Source organism: Equus asinus, chromosome 10 (assembly GCF_041296235.1).
Source record: "Equus asinus isolate D_3611 breed Donkey chromosome 10, EquAss-T2T_v2, whole genome shotgun sequence".
NCBI classification, from domain to species: domain Eukaryota; kingdom Metazoa; phylum Chordata; class Mammalia; order Perissodactyla; family Equidae; genus Equus; species Equus asinus.
Genome location: NC_091799.1, coordinates 62,563,364 through 62,580,952, shown reverse-complemented (window position 1 = coordinate 62,580,952; position 17,589 = coordinate 62,563,364). Strand labels below are relative to the sequence as shown.

General features: G+C 41.2%; 1 long non-coding RNA gene across 3 annotated transcripts in view; it reads left to right on the top strand.

Annotated features, from left to right (window-relative positions):
• The window catches only part of LOC123286514 (uncharacterized), a 117,316-nt gene that overhangs the window by 59,420 nt on the left and 40,307 nt on the right, over positions 1-17,589 (top strand). The window contains exon 4 of one of the 3 annotated variants that reach the window (XR_011506452.1): positions 2,965-3,029. The exons of 1 other annotated variant lie outside the window; for it this stretch is intronic. This is a non-coding gene — a long non-coding RNA (uncharacterized lncRNA). Of the gene's footprint in view, positions 1-2,964; positions 11,805-17,589 lie in introns of those variants that run through there. One more of the 3 variants, XR_011506451.1, reaches the window with a different exon arrangement.

Sequence of the window (17,589 nt, the reverse complement as noted above, 5' to 3'; positions counted from 1 at the left end):
AATTAGTTTTCTCTCAAGGGTAACCGTGGGGGAGGAGCAGAGGAAAATGAATTGGAGCCATTGAATAATCGTGTATTGTTTGGCTGGTTGTGGGACCTCTGAACTGATGCTCCGAGAAGCCTTTCCAGGCCTTCCTTTTATATGGGCCAGGGTGGGAAGCCTCTCACAGCTGTTGACAAGTGTCCTGTAGGGGCAGTGATGGGGACAGCAGCGTAGCCCCACAGACAATGGCCTACAGAGCGTCGGCTCCACTTGGCAAGAAAGGCACTGTCTGCTGGTCATTATTGCTGAGCACAGGGCTGGACAGGTGGCCAGGCAGGACAGTGAGAAGGGGCAGGGTCCCAAGTTTCTGCTGGTCACAAAGAACTGAGATGGGGGCAAGGCGGAAAAATACAACAATGTAACAGGAAATGATGGACCAGCTTTCCTGGGGGATGTTAATAAAGTGAAAATGAACGGTTCATCCCAAAGTGTTTGTGTCTGACTGTTCACAGGTCCAGATTCTGACTGAATGCTCAGCATCATGTTCATCCTTCAGATTGTTTCCATTCTCACTTTGCCATTCAAAAATGTTGCATCAGCTAAACCAGGGCTTCTTGGTTTCCCCTGAAGTGCCCCTAATGGCAAAGGAGCCAGAAGTCCAAGTTCAGGGACCTACAGGGAGCCTGAAAGCACCCTCCGCAAGGGAGACACTCCTGGGAAGTCTTGTATCTGTTTATCTTTAAAAAGCAACTAAAACCAATATATTGTGCAGTAGTTGGAAAGATTTAACATTAAAAATCACATTTTAAATGCCTTTATTTCCTCAATTCTAAGATATCATTCTAAGATGCAGCTTAATCTATCTCAGAAATAAAGACAGACAACCACCAGTATAATGCAGACCTTGACTGTGAGAGGCAACCATCCAGATTTCCAAAGCTTAAAGCGTGAATTAGAAAAATCTATGTCATAAAATCAAGGAAATAGAGTAATTACAATCAAGGAAAATGGAAACTTGAGGAAGTAACAATCAGTTTAATCTGTGGTTGCCGACACACTGGGGCATACTCCCGTTTGCAAAGTTTACGGAGGAGACGGCTATTGTAAAGTGATGAAAAAGAAACTTCCCTGGTTGTAACCACCTTGTAATAAAAGTCTGTGTCCATTCACCCTGTGCTGTCAGAGAACAGTGTAGCACCGGGCACACAGCAGGTGCTCAGTAAATACCTGTCAAATTGCAAGTTGTTGATAGCAGTCTGAGGTCATTCTCCCCTCTGGGTAGCCTGTGGCAGGGTGTTGACTGTGGGGGGTGACATGTACTCAAGCAGTGTGACAGGCCACCCATCCTGGGAGGGCAAAGCAGGCTGGAGTATCATGTGGTGGGTGTCATCAGACCTCTGTCAGAGTCTAGGCACGGGGACCAGGTCCCATCTCTGCCACTGAGTAGTTGCTTGATCTTGGGATCTATCTCCTCTGGCAAAAGGAGGCATCAAGTCGCACCCTCTCAAAGATGTAGTTTACCAGTTCTTTGTTGTCAGTGCCATGAGTCGATTCTGACTCCTAGTGACCCTGTGGACAGCAGAGTGGAACCCTGCCTGGTCTTTTTGCACCATCCTCTCACCTTCTGGCGCTATATCAGACAATGTTTTGTTGCTGTTCATAGGATTTTCAGGGCCCATTTTTTTGGAGTTGGGTGGCTAGGTCCTTCTTCTTAGTCTGTTTTGCCCTGGAAGCTCCATTGAAACCTGCCCACCATGGGTGACCCTGCTGGCATTTCAAGTGTTGGTGGCATAGCTTTCAGCATCACAGCAACAAGCATCCGCTACAGTGTGACAACCTACAGTGGATGGTGCGGTTCCCTGACCTGGAACTGAACGAGGGTCCCAGTGGTGAGGGCACTGAATCTTAGCCACTAGACCACGAGGGCTGGTTTTAACAATTCTCCAGTTCTGTATATTTAGATTTATGTTAAGAGAATTTTATTTTTTACCAGTCAGTGTGGGATGATGCTATTCGAGGGCTGAAGCAAGGACAGAATGGGGAAGAAAAGTCAGCTCTTCTCATCTCCACTGCACCTCTCCTGGGGAAGGGTGGAGAGGGCCCAGTGGGGTCCCTGCCTAAGAGGCTGCCCACTTCTGCGCCATTGGCCTTATTCTGGGAAGAAAAGCCTCAGAACAGAAGACATACTGCAAAGTGTGGTGAAAAACACTGCCATTACCGTATCACGAATTCACTGTAGATTAGGTAATTCACAAAGCAGGACCCTGTAATTCTCAGTTTACCACTCCCCCACCCCCGCCTCGGTAGTCATTTTCTAATGCATAGCTCCCTTTGCACAGACAATCAAAGTCTGATCAAAGTGAACAGATTCATCTTAAGTTAATGTTATGTGGCATTGACTCAACTTTTTGTTGTTGTTAACACTATTTATTTGTTAAAATGACCCAGATTTTAGGGTCAAATCAACAGGAGCAGGAAATGAAAAGAAATAATTGATGGTTTCGAGTTAAAACACCAGGCAAAAATGCACACTTTTATTTAGTTCAGTGAAAAGTAAAATTGGTGCTTCTTAAAATGAAAATGTAGTGTTTCTCACTTGAAATTCCAAACTTACAAAAATAGATAAAGTAGAGAGTAATGTTTTTAATCCTAAAAGGATTTTACTTTCTACAGTGATTCATCCTATGGTTCCAACTTCCTAGAAGAATTTGAAGTGCTATTTAATCCCTCTCCCAGTGAAAATTCATATGTCACTTTTTAAAATCAAATATATAACATTGAATATATTTCAATATAAATAAAACACAGAACACCTATATTTTTAAGATCTCTTTCCTAAAGTATGAAAGCTTTGAAATTCTATTATATTTACTCACTCATGTATTCATTCAAAAAATATTGATCAAGTCCTAATACATGGCAAGTATAGCACGAGTCCTGAGGATATATCCTCACCTCCTGACACTCTTTTCTTCTCCACAGGCTTCCATCTTCTCTGTGTCCCAGGAGCTGGGTGAAATTGTGGGTCTGATCCACTGGAGAAAGGGGTAATTATATTAGGATGACAAGTAATGCCCTTCAAGAAGGACACTGAAGTTGAAGCTATGGTAAACAGCCAAAATAAACTTTAAGTCAGAGGTCGAGGAATTTTACAGATGGAGATTGGCCTAAAGCAGTGCTCCTCAAAGCCTGGTCCTTGGACCAGTAGCGTTGGCATCACCTGTGAGCTTGTTGGAGGTGCAAACGCCTGGGCCCTGGCCCTGACCCACTGAATCAGAGACTCTGGGGATGAGGTTCAGGAAACTGTGTTTTAACAATACTCCAGGTGCTTTTGATGTACATGAAAGCAAGAGAACCACTGCCCTGAAGTTAATTAGGCTTCACCGGGGCAAAGCCCCTGAAGAGTCTTCTTTCAGATCCTAACAGCATCACCAAGTGAGTTCTATCACGTGCCCGTGATATCTCTAGTAATCTTCAAAATCACACAGGAATCTCCCAACCAAGTCATTTATGCAAAGTTCCAACGCAGGGAGAAAAATAGCAAATTCTCAGTGATAATCAAAAGGGAAAATATTTGGACAGGTAATTTTAGGAACCAGCTATGGATCGCTATGTACAATAATGAAGTTGAGCAATTAGGTTTGGAAAGCCACAGCACAGAAAATAATTAACCCACAAAGTAATCATCTTGTAAGTCCCAAAGCTAATGATTAAAATAAACCTGAAACAAATGATTGTTTAACTTTTAAGCTGTGCTTGTTTTAGCCACAGTGTACTTCAGGTGTGAGCTCCTGGGAATTCCTCCTGCCTGCCGAGACTGGCTTTGGGACAAGGGCGTGTGTCCATTCTTCTGCCTCTCCTTCCCTGGGGAAGTTTGCTTGAGCATCACAAAATACCACTCCTGTGTGGGGCAAGGAGGTTGGCTGGGCTGCTCAGCCCTGCTCAGCACTGGGGTGCACCACACCCCAGAATTTAGTCTGCAGCTGTGGTGGGCTTCAGCCATATTGAATCCTATATAACCTTGGAGGCTGAGAAGAACGCTTCGTTTTTATGCAGCTTGCTTTGCACTTTCATTGGTGGTTTATTACTGCAAAGCATGGCGCTCCCCTCCCCCACTCGCCTCTCCTCCCAAAGAAGTGAATTAATAACTAGAAAATGAGACAGAAACAAGATCTAGAAGGGCCCGAGCTGCTGAATGTCACTGTGAGCAAACAGCAGTGGAGAGAAAAGGTTCCTTTCCATCTTTCTGTGCAGTGCTGTCTGTGCATTGACTTGTTTCCTGACACGGGCGCCATGGCTTGAAAGGAATTCAGGCCCCAGCAAATTTTGCATTGCGCTTCAATGTGGCCTCTGGGATTGAATAAGGGCAAATCTATTATACTGTTGCCATGGAGACCCTGGCACAACTGCTGATAAAGAGTGTCTGATGTTTGGTAGGCCTCGTAGCATGGTACATACCATTTAAAGAACGGCATGTGTGAGTGTGTGTGTGTGCGTGTGTGTGTGTGTTTAGCATGCATGTGTGAATCTGTAAGAGAGCAAGTGTGCCTGTGTGTGTGGGAGGAGTGACTGGGGGAGGCGGAGTGGAGATCAGGGTGCATGGGGAAGGAAGGAAGAGAGGCTGGCTTGGCGGATCATGAAGGAATGTTCTGTATTTTTACAAAGAATTTGTAAATACTTTCTTGCCTCTAAAAAATTAATTCTGCCTTCTAAGAATCTACACGTTAAACAGATGGGGGCAGCAGAAGATACACATACAGGCTGTCCCCTTGATCTAGCAAAATTAGTCTTTAATTCATCTGAAAGAGAATTAGGCTAATACAATAAAAGTGAAAATGCGCTCTTTTGCATCTTTTGATGGATGCTGCCTCCATTCAGCTGTCTGTCTGAGGATCAATAGTGAGCCTGCAAGGATTGCCAGCATTTGCTAAAGCGGACTAGCAAGATGATGGATTTTAATCATTCAAATGATTTTATAACCACAAAACAAAGAAGGCTGATCGTCCTTTCACATGCATAATCTCAGTTTTGCTGTTATGGATTTTGCCAGTCCTCAATTCACTTCCTGTCTGGAAGGCAAATCTCACCCTCCCCAACTTCCATCCCGCACATCCATTTCTGGCTCTCTGTGCTCAATATGGGCAACTTGCATTTTTTTATTGGTGCCCTTTTTTGCATCAGCCCCAGACCTGGAGAGGGATGGCACGTTAAGCCCGAGCCGAGCCTCCCGGTTGGCGTGGTTTGAGGCGAGCCATCTCGGGCAGAAGCACCTACAGTAAGCAAGCTTCAGAGTGTGTGGCTGTAACAATGGGAGGCCGGGCAATCTGCGACAGTTGATAGGATTATTATTATTACAGAGCGCAAAAAGCTTCTGCTTTCTTTTCTGCTGCTTTGCAGACCTCATAAGGCCTCTCTGTGATTTCTGCATAGTTAATTTGTCAGTTTATAAATTACCACATTATGTTAACGCTGAATGCTTCAAAACACAAATATATGCACAGAGGGCTTGAATATTTGAAGTGTTTTAGTACTATGGGGAAATAATTTTGTTGTCAAGCTGTGGCAGATATAGAACTGCTAGGGGATACATGGCCATTTCATCAGGACTGTGTCGATGATGGCCTGTGAACATCCAACGGGGAAAATCATCTTTTATCACTATTGTGTACCGTGCTGGTCCAGATGGAGGATAAAACATGCATGAGTTGCCCGCAGCTCTGAAAATAATTATACTCATTTGCCAGAAATGTAGAAAGTGCATCCAACCAAGTTACCACCCATCATAGTGACACTCCGTTTGCATACTGATGAAGTTTAAAGCCAGAGACAATGGTGTGGGTATCAATAGCAAAGGGGGGGCTGGGCACCACCAGTGCCGAAGGATTAATAGCGCCATCATTTTATATTATGCAGCATTTCACTTATGCTGCATATCAAAAGACTACTGCCTCTGAGGTTCACCTCACTGTTTATAAGATTACGGTTTGCTTTAAGACTCTACACGTTAGTGTGGATTCTTTTCAGTTTCCACAAATGAATGCAAAAATATCTGTGTTCGATAAAGTGCCTAGAATGTAATTATGGGTAAATATGTTTGGATGCCATTATAAGTGCTTGCGTGTGTGCATATGTGTTTGTGAGTGCGGGTGGGTGTACACATTCCCACATGCACACTCATGATTTTGGAAGACGGCAAAGGAATATGAGAAGATAATATGCGCATGCTAAGTCCTGGTGCCACTGCAGAGTAATTGATGAATGGGTTTTTAAAATGTAGAAAGAGAATGAATACAAGTAGGATCCGGGAGAATAATTCTTTATATTGCAATCAGCTCAGCTTATATGTACTTGCTTTAATCGTAGAAATCAGCAATAAAACACATAGACTTGGTTATTTAATCCTTACTGAGTAAAAGAGAATGTCTTGTAATGACCCTCTAAAATATTACAAAATATTAAATTATTTTGATATGCCTCTCATTTTTAGACAACTATAAAATAATCAGCACATTCATTACCAGAGGATTAATAGATTTCTTTAAATTTTTGAATCCAGCAAACGTACATGTGTGAACTGAGAAGAGGCACTTTCCTCATGGAACACTGAATTCTCATAGGTGTTCCACGGTTCAAAAATAGCCCAATCATGATGTTGTCACAATGCTTATTTTTAAGTAATGATTTTAATTAAGCCCTCTAAGAAGGAAACAATTTTGTACCTCTCTTATAGGGTCTGTACTCTGATGATTACACAAGTGCAGTTTCCCATTTTACTCTGGTGTCATGGGGGCAAAGATAACAATTTCCATCTCATCGCAGGAGAGAGACGCTATGCTTCACTCTGCACAAGGCTTCAGTGTAATCAGAGGAAGGATTTTACACTAAAAATTACAAAAAAATAACCAAGGAAAAAGTACAGTTTCAACAGAAGTGGGTCAAAGACAGGAACAGAATGCCGGATACCACATAAAATTTTCATGTGGCAACAAATATGGATTTTTCCAACTAACTGGGGTGGATTGGACCAATAGTATTTTTTACAGCTTTTCCAGTTCTACTTGCCTAAGAATGGTCTTTGAAACATGGAGGGAACAGGGAATCCTCACAGCTCAATGATGAGTGATTGAGAGAGAATGAGGTAAGCAAGCTAGGACCCAGAAAGACTTTCAGATGAGTAGGTGGCAGGATGCACTCTTGGTATATTGGGCACCGAAAGGCAGATTTACAGAAATGTTGCTTCTACTTCCCTTTTCCTCTGCTGTTGTATTGGCTATAATGAGAATACCATTGGGATAATGCTAAACACCATAGGACACTTGAAACTGTCAAGATCCAAATTTTTCAGGGAAGTCCTAGGAATGCCCAGTGGGTCAAAAACTTCTGAGAGAAACAGGTAATACATCTGTTTAAAGTTTAATGAGAAGTTAGACCAATTTTCTGGTTTTCAGAGTTGTTGTTATTTACCAGTTTTTACCTACCTGAAGTTCTTCCCATGGTCTTGGGTCTCAAAGGAAAAAAAAAAATGAACAAAGAGACAGACAGAGACATACGTGCACAAACATGAGACTTTGTCAGGAAGGTAGATGTGATAGGAACAAACTTTAGAGAATGCTTTACCACGTGGCAGATGTAATAAATATATCATATATATGTTATATATCTTAAAGATATGTGTGTCTTTAATTCTTATAAAAAAGAGAGATAAATAAGAGTCATTTGAATGCAAGTTCTGTCTGACTTCTAAGCCCACACTGATTGTATCATACAATGTGTTCCAGGGCTTTAAGACTATATAAAAATTACATAAAGAGCTAAGTACCATGAGACGGGAGAGGTAAGGCCTCTGTGCCAATGAGGGAATGAAGTGAAAACGAAATAAAAGACAGTATCAATTAATGAGTGATCTTGATAATAATGGCAATTAAATATTTGAATGCCAAGGGTGTTCTCAGTGAAAAAGTAATTTGTGCCTTTTGGTGACAAAACACTTTGGGGGATAAATAAATCAGGAAATAATTTTTCCTACATAATACAGGTGAAGCATCAAATGGTCTCATTGAATGCAAACAGTTCCTTCTTTCTTTACCCTATTGACAGTCTTCATTGTGTCAGAGAAGGTGTTAAAAACAAAAAAAGAGCTCTTCATCTCCTTCTTCCCCTTTTCTTCTTGAGAAATTCAGTCCTAACGTCTTTAGGTAATGCAGACCAAAGTTGGCATCTACTCCAAAAGAAGGGGGGAAGCCACAGTGGCCCAGAATGGGTGTCAGAGCCTGAGTGGACTGAGGCTAGTGTAGAGAAGGGTGGCCTGACATAGGGTATCAGAACTGAGCAAGGTAACAAGTGTGGCCATGCAGGGAATTGGCCCAGTGTGGGGAGTTAGAGCAAATGGAGTGAGGAGGTCATCCATGGTAGGCAGGACAGTGTGGCACAGTGAGTCAGAATCTAAGCAGAATGAAGTAGGCATCCTTGTGTGAAGTGGCCCAGCATGGGGAGGGATCAGAGCCCACCTAGTGTTGCAGATTGTCTATGTAGAAAGATGACTGGGCATGGAGTGGCAGAGTATACACAGGAAGAGAATGGTGGTAGAAATAGTAGATTGATTACACACAAGACTATTGCGCAAATAAGTAAATATATTAAGCATAATGAGAATGAGATTATTCATGGTTGGAGAAGGGAGTTACAAATATGGAAAGTAAGAAAACTAGAAGAAATTTTGCAATGTTGGTTTAGAATAGGAGATATCAGTGTGACTCATGATTTTCAACATACATAAATAGATATAGAAATAAATATATATGTAACATAAACTCCTTGGTTCTGCCCACCGTGAGGACCTGGGAATAGCAATAATCCAATAGTGATGAGTACACTTAGTGCCCAGATCTTGGCTTCTAATACCATTCACCACTAAAAGGAGCCAGGACTTTTTGGAGAAATGGCTGATTCCAGGGCTGGGGCAGGGAAGATACAAGATGAGCCTTAAGTATCTCATTTTTTGGAAAGACAATTGAAGCAAAAAGAGGTTAAGTAACTTGCCCAAGTCACACATCTAAGAAAACTGCAGTTGAATTCTGTGTGGGTGGCACCACTCTAAAAGAGTGAGAAGAAAAAACATTAAAATCTAGAATGATTCGCCACTCAAATTGTTTGACAAATATTTTTAAGTTCTTTTAAGTTTTAACTCCTCTTTAAAGAAACACACAGTGGAAATCAGAGATGATGCACCATGGCTGGGGTTTATACAAGAACAACACCATGGAGCTCTAATGAGGAGATTGAGTCGCAAAGGGAAACTATCAAATAAAATATTTAAGGTATTTACATATCACTCTTTATAACTTTCACACTTTGACTGACTTTAGTAACTAACCAAACAACTCCTAGCCCTAATCACCTGTGATAAAGAAGGCTTCCCCTGCCACTTGATAAAGTCTATTCCTACTTGCAACAAAGTCGGTGAGGAGGTAAGGCAATCCTGGCTTGCCATCGATGATGTGTATGGGGGCCTGAGTGTTTTCTGAGTGTTTCAATAGCTGTGAAACCTTGTCCAAATCCTTAACCACTTTGTGTTTGGGTTTTTCTGCCTGTAAAGTAAGGGACTTGGACCAGAGAATTTCTAAGATGCCAGTGAGTCACCTTGTTCTATTCTTTTTTTCTCTCATTGAGGTGGCTGAATATGCCTTAAGAAACTCATTCAGTGGTTAGTTTAGGCTAATATTCTGCCATATTGATGGCCTATGTCTCAGCCAAGATGGCAGATTAGCTAATCAAGAACCTCCAACTCCTGCATGGACCTCAGGCCTGGATGGCTGTCAGTGGCCGTGTGTAAATGATTAATGAAATGACACAGCGAAGATTCCAACTCTGAACCACCAGCCCAGGTTGTTAAAGATAAGGCAGCCCAAGTCACCTTTCTCAGCTCCTGTCCTTCTTAGATTAAAATCCTGTCTCTCCCTTTCTCTCCTCCCCTCCCCCAATTTGGAAAATGTATTAATGCCCTTATCTCATTCAGATTACCAGACACACTATGAGCACTATCGTATCTCATAGTCTATTGATCCGTAGAGATCTTTTCTAGCTAAACTGTTTAAAAGTTTGAAACAATCACAAACTTAGAGAAAAGTTGCAAGTAGGGTACTAAGAACTTTTTTTCTGAACCATTTGAAATACACACTATAGTGTTTGGGGATGATGAGGCATTGGGCTGGCAATTTTTTTTCTAAATCATAAGGTTGTTATAAGGATTAAATGAGTTAATATATGTGGTAGGCAAAATAATGCTCCCCCCCTTCACGAAATATGGAAAGGGAGAAAACTAGAATGAACCTTGTGGTGTTGGTTTGGAATCAGAGATATAAGTGTGGTTTGTGGTTTTCAATATAAATAGATAGCTATAGAAATAAATATAGGTGGAATATATATTCCTTAGCTCTGTCCACTGTAAGAACCAACAGTGGTCAATATACTTAGTGCCCAGAACTTGATTTCTAACACTATTCCCCACTAAGTTACCAGGACTCCTTGGAGAAATGGCTGATTCCAGGGTTTGGGCAGGGAAAGTACAAGATGAGCTGGAAACGACTTGTACCAAAAGCAAGGAAGTGCTCAAGAATGATGGGGATATATCAAGCCAGTTGGAGGGGGCTGGTACTGGCAAAATTGGTGGCAATTTAAGCATTAAAGGAATTATGTTAATAGATTATAACCCATGAATAAAACAGGATATTATGAGTTCTTATGGAGATAAAGAAAGAATGAATGAATTGAAAGTTGGATGAGAAACATGGTTTCAAAGTACCTACTCACAAAATACTTATGAACAATGAAAGAAAAAAGAGTAGCTTTAGAGTGGAAAAGTTTTTCATATTCCATCTTAATCAAGTGACCCAAGTAAATACCATTAGCAGTGGGACAAATAAACACTGTGTAATATCTGATCAAATGCACTGAAAGGAACACAGCATCACCTCATCACTTGTATGATATTCCCAAATAAAAGCATGAGGACACACTGGATGAATTCATAATGAAGAACATTCTACAAAATAACTGGCCTGTAATCTTCAAAACTGTCAAGGTCATGAAAGTCAAGAAAAGATCGTGGACCTATTCCAGATTTGAGACGACTGAAGAGATGTGACAATTGATTGCAATCTATGATTCAGAACTGGATTCTTTTACTATAAAGGACATTATTGAAACAACTGTCAAAACTTGAATGGGGTCTGAGGGTTAGATGGTAGTAATGTTAATTTTCTGGTTTTGATGGTTATATTGTGGTTATATAGGAGAAAGTCCTTGTTTGTAGGAAACATGTGCTAATCCCTATATATATAATAACAGAGTCAGAGTCAGAGAAGGAGATGTGATGATAGAGGCAGAGGTTGGAGAGATGTGATTTCTGGAAGCGGGACATGAGCCAAGGAATGTGGGCAGCCTTTAGAAGCTGGAAAAGACAAAGAATGGATTCTCCCCTGAGCCTCCAGAAGAATTGCAGTCCTGCTGACACCTTGATATTAGTCCCAAAGGCCCATTTTGGAATTTCTTTGGAATCCAGAACAGTGAGAGAATAAATCTATGTTCTTTTAAGCCACTAAATTTGTGATAATTTGTTACAGCGTCAAGAGGGAACTAACGCAATACGCGTGAAGCACTTAGAACAGTACCTGGCATCTGATAAGCACAAACATTTTTTATTCTTGTTGTTGTTACTCAGTCTTCCCAAAGCACTCAATTTAGTTTTCATAGGATCAAGAACTCTGTTTTTGTACTTAGATTTTGTTGGTTCGTATAATATTCGATAATATAATGTATCTGCAGTACAGGTGGTGTAAACACGTTTGTGAATAAACAAATGCAGTCGTTGTAAGTGTGCTGTCTGTTCTGCATTTGTCCCTCCAGTTCTGCCCTGCTCTGGTCTCTGGAGGCTGACCATATGGACTGTATCATGCCTTGTTTGCCCCTGGATTCAGGGGCTTCTATAGAGACATTGGGCAGGAGATCAAAGAGGAGGAGAAGAGTAAAGTCAGGGTGTTGTCCCCCCAGCTCCTGCCCTATTGGCCAGTCAGTTAGCAGTGGCTGCCTTCCTCTTCCAAAGGCCACAGTGCCTGTTGGGTGGCCTCTTGTGTGGCTCTCTCTGTCTCTGGTAACCTCTCCTTGATCTGCTCCTTCAGGCTTAGGGGTGGTAACAGCTCTCAGCCGTTGCTAGTCCCTGGTGCTTCATCATCGCGTATTAACAGTGCCTCTGCCAATTCAATGAACTCTCCTTCATTATGCCCATTAGGTGTACTGTCCTGTGTGATTGTGACCAATACAGTAATTACTCACACATTTCCTCTGTAGGGAGCACAAATGCTCAGGAATGCTATAAGGTCCTTCAGTGTCTTAGTAGCCATTAAGTGCCTAGCACAACTTGGCCATAAAGAAAGAATGTAAAGCATTGCTCTAGCTGGTGAGCCTTGTCAACATCCTTCAGCCAAAATCCACCAGAAACACACCTGTAGTTGAACAAGGTGGCTTTAGTACTTGCTGCAGAGAAGGAGAAAGCACACTAACGGGGACATCTCAGCAAGTTAGAAAGGACTTCTTATAGGATGTGGGCATGTGTTGGTGATTTGGGGGACGGTTTAAGGAAGCAGGCCTTTGCTCTGGATTGGATGCTGTGAGGAAGCAGGAGTAATTCCATGATTGCATATCTCAACAAATCGTATCTATAAGGAGGCCAGGATAGACCAAGGATAAAGCTGTAACTGGTAAAGAAGCATCAGTCACTCATATTAGCTGAGGGAAGGGGGATCTTTAGTATTTTGTGGTTTGCACGTTGTTCTTGCTTTTGTCTGTGTTCAGACATGATCACAGAGCGGTCATGTTTCTGTCTTGATCCACCAGGGTCACAGCGTGGTCTTGTCTGATGTTGATGTTCTGTGAAATTGTTTTGTTCACCAGGAGAACACCAGGGCCTACAAGTCAGTGCCAGAAGAGCTTCTAGCAATACCAAGGCGCATCTGGAAATCAGAGCATTCTTTTTTTTTTCTCAGCCTGTTTCATGGAGGTCGAAGTATGATCTGCATTAGAATCACCCGCAGAACTTGTTAAAATGTAGATCCCAGGGCCCTGCCCCCAGACCTACTGAAATGATGTCTAGGGGGAGGGCTGGAAATCCGTATTTCTAATTAGGATGCTGCATCATTCTGATGCACACCAGAATTTGAAGGCCAATGGTCTAAAAAGAGAGACATCACAAACCCAGGTTCACAAACCTAGATTTGTGGCAACCATTCACAGTGTGAGACATCAAGCACTTAGCTGTATGTTTAGATTTTCCTTAGTCTCAGGATCCAGTACTTTGAAGCTGGAGAATTTTACCTCAGTGGAAGCGGCTTTTGAATTTACAAGGTCATCTGTGCTTACGCCTTGTGTGCCAGTTTTAGAAAAACCTCAACTAAGGAGGTCAACTTGTAAGTGACAGAAGAGAAGGGGCTGGTCACCTATTACCATAAATCAATAAAAAGTAGACACCAGTAGAAAGGCTGCTGCCAAACAGAGGAAAAAACCCAACAACAATGAGGGATTGCTTCCAAAGGCAGCGAGAACATTCACAAGGGTAACCCATAATTCCAGAGGCAGAGCTTTTCAAAGACGCATGACTGAAATCCCATTTAACGAGACGAACTATCTAGCAGAAATGAGATGTTTTAACGGCAAACTGTTTAGTCCCTGCAGATAGAAACACAAAAATCTTCTGCAAAGGAACGTTCTCAAGAAAGAACACAAAGAGAGCAGAAATGAAGAAGTTAATTGATTCTAAAACCACGACTAGGAGAATATTTGGCATTTTCAAGTGTCAGAGAAGGAGCACCAAAAGTGTAAGATGGAGCCTAATAACGAACTTGATGCTGAACCTGTTTTTGAGGCATTAGTGAGATTCGACTCTTTAGGGTGACAGGAGCAAGGAGACTTGAACCTCAGACATCATCACCAAATCTAACTTAGGACACTTTTTTTCCCCAATGAAGTTTTCTGCTCTCAGCTGGGGAAGAGCTAAGCTCACCACAATCAAATAACCCCACCAAAGCTTTCCTAACAAGATGTTAATGAGTCTTTTTAGCCTGAATAATGCTTTTTGCCTTAAAAGTCTATTTTGTCTGCAATCTCCACAGGCAGAGAGTCTGCATCTATAGCTCATTACCATTATTCTGATGATAATGTTACATCTCATCAATTACTTGGGAGCAAGGTCAAATTTAGCAGCCAGATCTCCCCTTTTGTGAAGCCATCAAGAGCATATCTATCGCCTCCCTTCCCAACATCTACTCCCCCTGCAAAAAGCCTAGTGCTCATGCTCTTTCTCTCCCTCACTCTCCCCTCCTTCCTCACTCCCTCCCCTCTCTCTCCACCTCCTCATCCTGTCACAATATCACCAGTTACAAAATCCTGCCTGATTTAATCCCCGATTAATTTATTTCTGTCCACTTTCATTTGAGAAAGGACAAGTAAGAGTGGGTGAGAAAGTCATGGAGACTTAAAGAAGGGGAAGACTCTGCATTTAAGAGAGAACAGATTGTCTGACTTCGTAAATAGATATTGAAAAGTACAGGTATGTTGTTCTCTTGGAATTTTAGTCCCTAGGGAGGACCTTTTTGATTGAAACTATGACTGTATAAGCCGAGCCACTGAGATTTACTTTAAATAAAGCAAAGAAAAATTTCCTAGCTAAACGAACAAAACAAAACAAAAGGACAAAACAACTATTATAAAGATATTCCTCTCTATTTCCAGAATTTGGCTTCATTACAGAGCTGTCAGCCAGTCCAAAGTTCTCGAAAGTTGTTTCAGTTTTGTAAGAAACTTACCTGGAAAGTCCACCTTGGTGTGTGAATCTTTGACAATTGGCTCATGTTTTAGGTTTCTTTATGATAGTTCAGCTTAATTCCACAATTCATTTACTCAATTTACTTCCTAGAATCAGTAAGCAAAAATTCAAGTTCATAAACACAGCTGTACTTGGCAAACAAACTTAACGAGATGAAAAGAATCTGTTTAATCACTTTTCAGGGTGTATTTATAAATTAACCCTACTTCTGAGTAGTTAGGATTAAATGGATCTGACAATCACTCTCTTAAAGTTGATTTTTTTTCTTGATGTAGTAAGCCTTATGAAAATGCAAAACTCCTATGAGATGTAGCACTTTAGGTAGGCTGCTACCAAAACCTGAATTTCTTTATATACTTTGAATCTATCCTGTTAAGTACATATAAATTCAGAACCATACATCTTCCTGGTAATTTTTTTTACAATGATCCTCTCTATCCATAAAAATGTGTTCTGCCTTAAAGGCTAATTTGTTTGAGATAATATAGCTGCAATGGTTTTCTCTTGCTAAGAATGTATCTAATAAATCTCATCCTTCAACTTTCAGTCTTTCTGCACCATTATGTTTAGGTGTCTCTTTTATACAACTGATTTTTAAACCCAATCTGAACATCTCTGCCTTTTAATTATTGAGTTTAATCCATTTATATTTATTGTGATTATACACATTTGGTTTTATTTTCACCATATTATTTTCTGCTTTCAACCAGCCATACTTTCACCTTGCTTGTTTCCCATCCTACACCTTTTTTTTTTTTTAAGTGTTCATGTTATATTTATTCATATTATGCATGTATTGGAACTTCACATTCTATCCAACATATTTCTTAACTGCTCTTTTCTGTTTTCTGTCTCTTTATCTTACTATCACTCACAATAACCCACTTGTGGAATTTGTTTTTCCCATCCTTACAACTTCAGGCTCTGTGGTAGAAGTACTGATTTCCAGAGGCTTCCACCAGGGGATACAGTAAGAGTTCCACTTTACCTTAAACTACAGCTGCTACTGGGTCACTTAGGGTTCCTCATGTCAAGAGACCAGTAGGCAAGAGAAGGACATACGATCCTTGCAGGAGTAATTTACACTGATCATCAGGACGAGCTACAGCTGCTATTACATAATGTAGAAAGGGAAGAATATATTTCACATTCAATGACTAGTTGGAGTATCTCTTGAAACTCTGCTGCCCAATTTGGATGGTTAATAGACAAGTGCAGTAGACACATTCTCAGAAGGGCAGGGTGACCAGAAGCATAGACCCTCAGAGTTTCCACCAGTTAAGTTATTAAGACCATCAGAAGCACTGGTCAAGGGTGAAGAGAATCTGGAATGGGTAGTAAAGAAAGAAGATGATAGAAACTGGCTATTATCTTAAAACTAGTTGCAGCAGCAGGAACTGCTAGTTTTCTCCACTAACTTTCCTTATATATGATTCCTTAGGAATTGACAAGAATCAGAAACCTGATGGTGCTCTTCACAGATGGAACAAAGTTACCACAAAATGCAAATGTAAATGGAACTGAGCAGTCCAAAGATGGACTGTAGTGGATGCTGATCTGTGCTGCTCAGAGTTCCCACCTCCTATCTGTGATTTCAGGCCCGAGGCACTCATTGTTGTTGCTGGGTGGATTGGCTGCTGACGGCTCCCTTCTGGGTCTATCTAGGAATTGTCTTTGGAGAAAGGGAGCCATCTTTCCCAAGTTTATGACCTCTTCTCAGGGGCGACTTGCATCCAGTGAGTGGTTGGTGTTGGGGTATAAAGGACCAGTCTTATTGCCCCAATTTGGGATATTCTTAAGAGCTATCTCAACTCCAGAGATCCTCATGGGATCAGCTGAGGTTCTGTTGCAGCTGTATCACTGCATCTCCTTCTGCCTAATTCTTCTTTCACTCCCTCAGCGGTGTTCCTTAGAGTGTTCTCCAATAAACCACCTGCATGCAAATCTCCATCTCAGAGTCTGTTTCCAGGAGATTCTACTCAGACATTATCTTCTTCAGATAAAACTTCTATTATTATAGGTTACTGGAACCTATCCTTCTGTTTTTGTACTTACATCTTGGATTATAAACTCATCTTCAGTGGAAACCTTCCTATGAAAATCTTGTGTGGTCCAGGCTGTGGAAGCGTCACTCCATGGAGATTCTCTTTTCACTTCTGCCAGATACTCAAAGGATATCACTGTCCCAGGACTAATTTTTATGTAAATTTCTAATCTTGACAGTTCCCAACCCATGACAGAAGTGTACATTCTAACTGCAATATAGCATTAAGCAGAGGCCTGAGATTTTAATTTTTCTGAGAATAAATTTTTTCTTTTTCCATAGCCCAGAACAATAAACTTTATCATCTCCCTGTTAAGGTGGGCAGATCTTTTTTCTAGGCCCCTTATTACTGAGGTTACATCCCTTTGAGTATCTCAGCTTCATGAAGGCGTATTAGTTTCCATTCACTGTCTCATAGGACCCACGGCCTCATATCCTAGCCTGATTGTATGTTAAAACCCAAACGACTAGCTATTACTGAATTTGATAACCACCCATGGGGAAGCTTCAGGATCAGATCCTAAGCTTATAGCTCTTAATTTCAGGCACCTTGAGATTTCCATTTATTTCTTGCAAGTTGATATGCATGAATATGATTTTTAACATATTGCCAGAATTTGGAACCATCACTAAGTAGCTGAATGTTTCCTGGAGCTGGGTTTTAGTAGGAAATGGAAATTATGAGGGC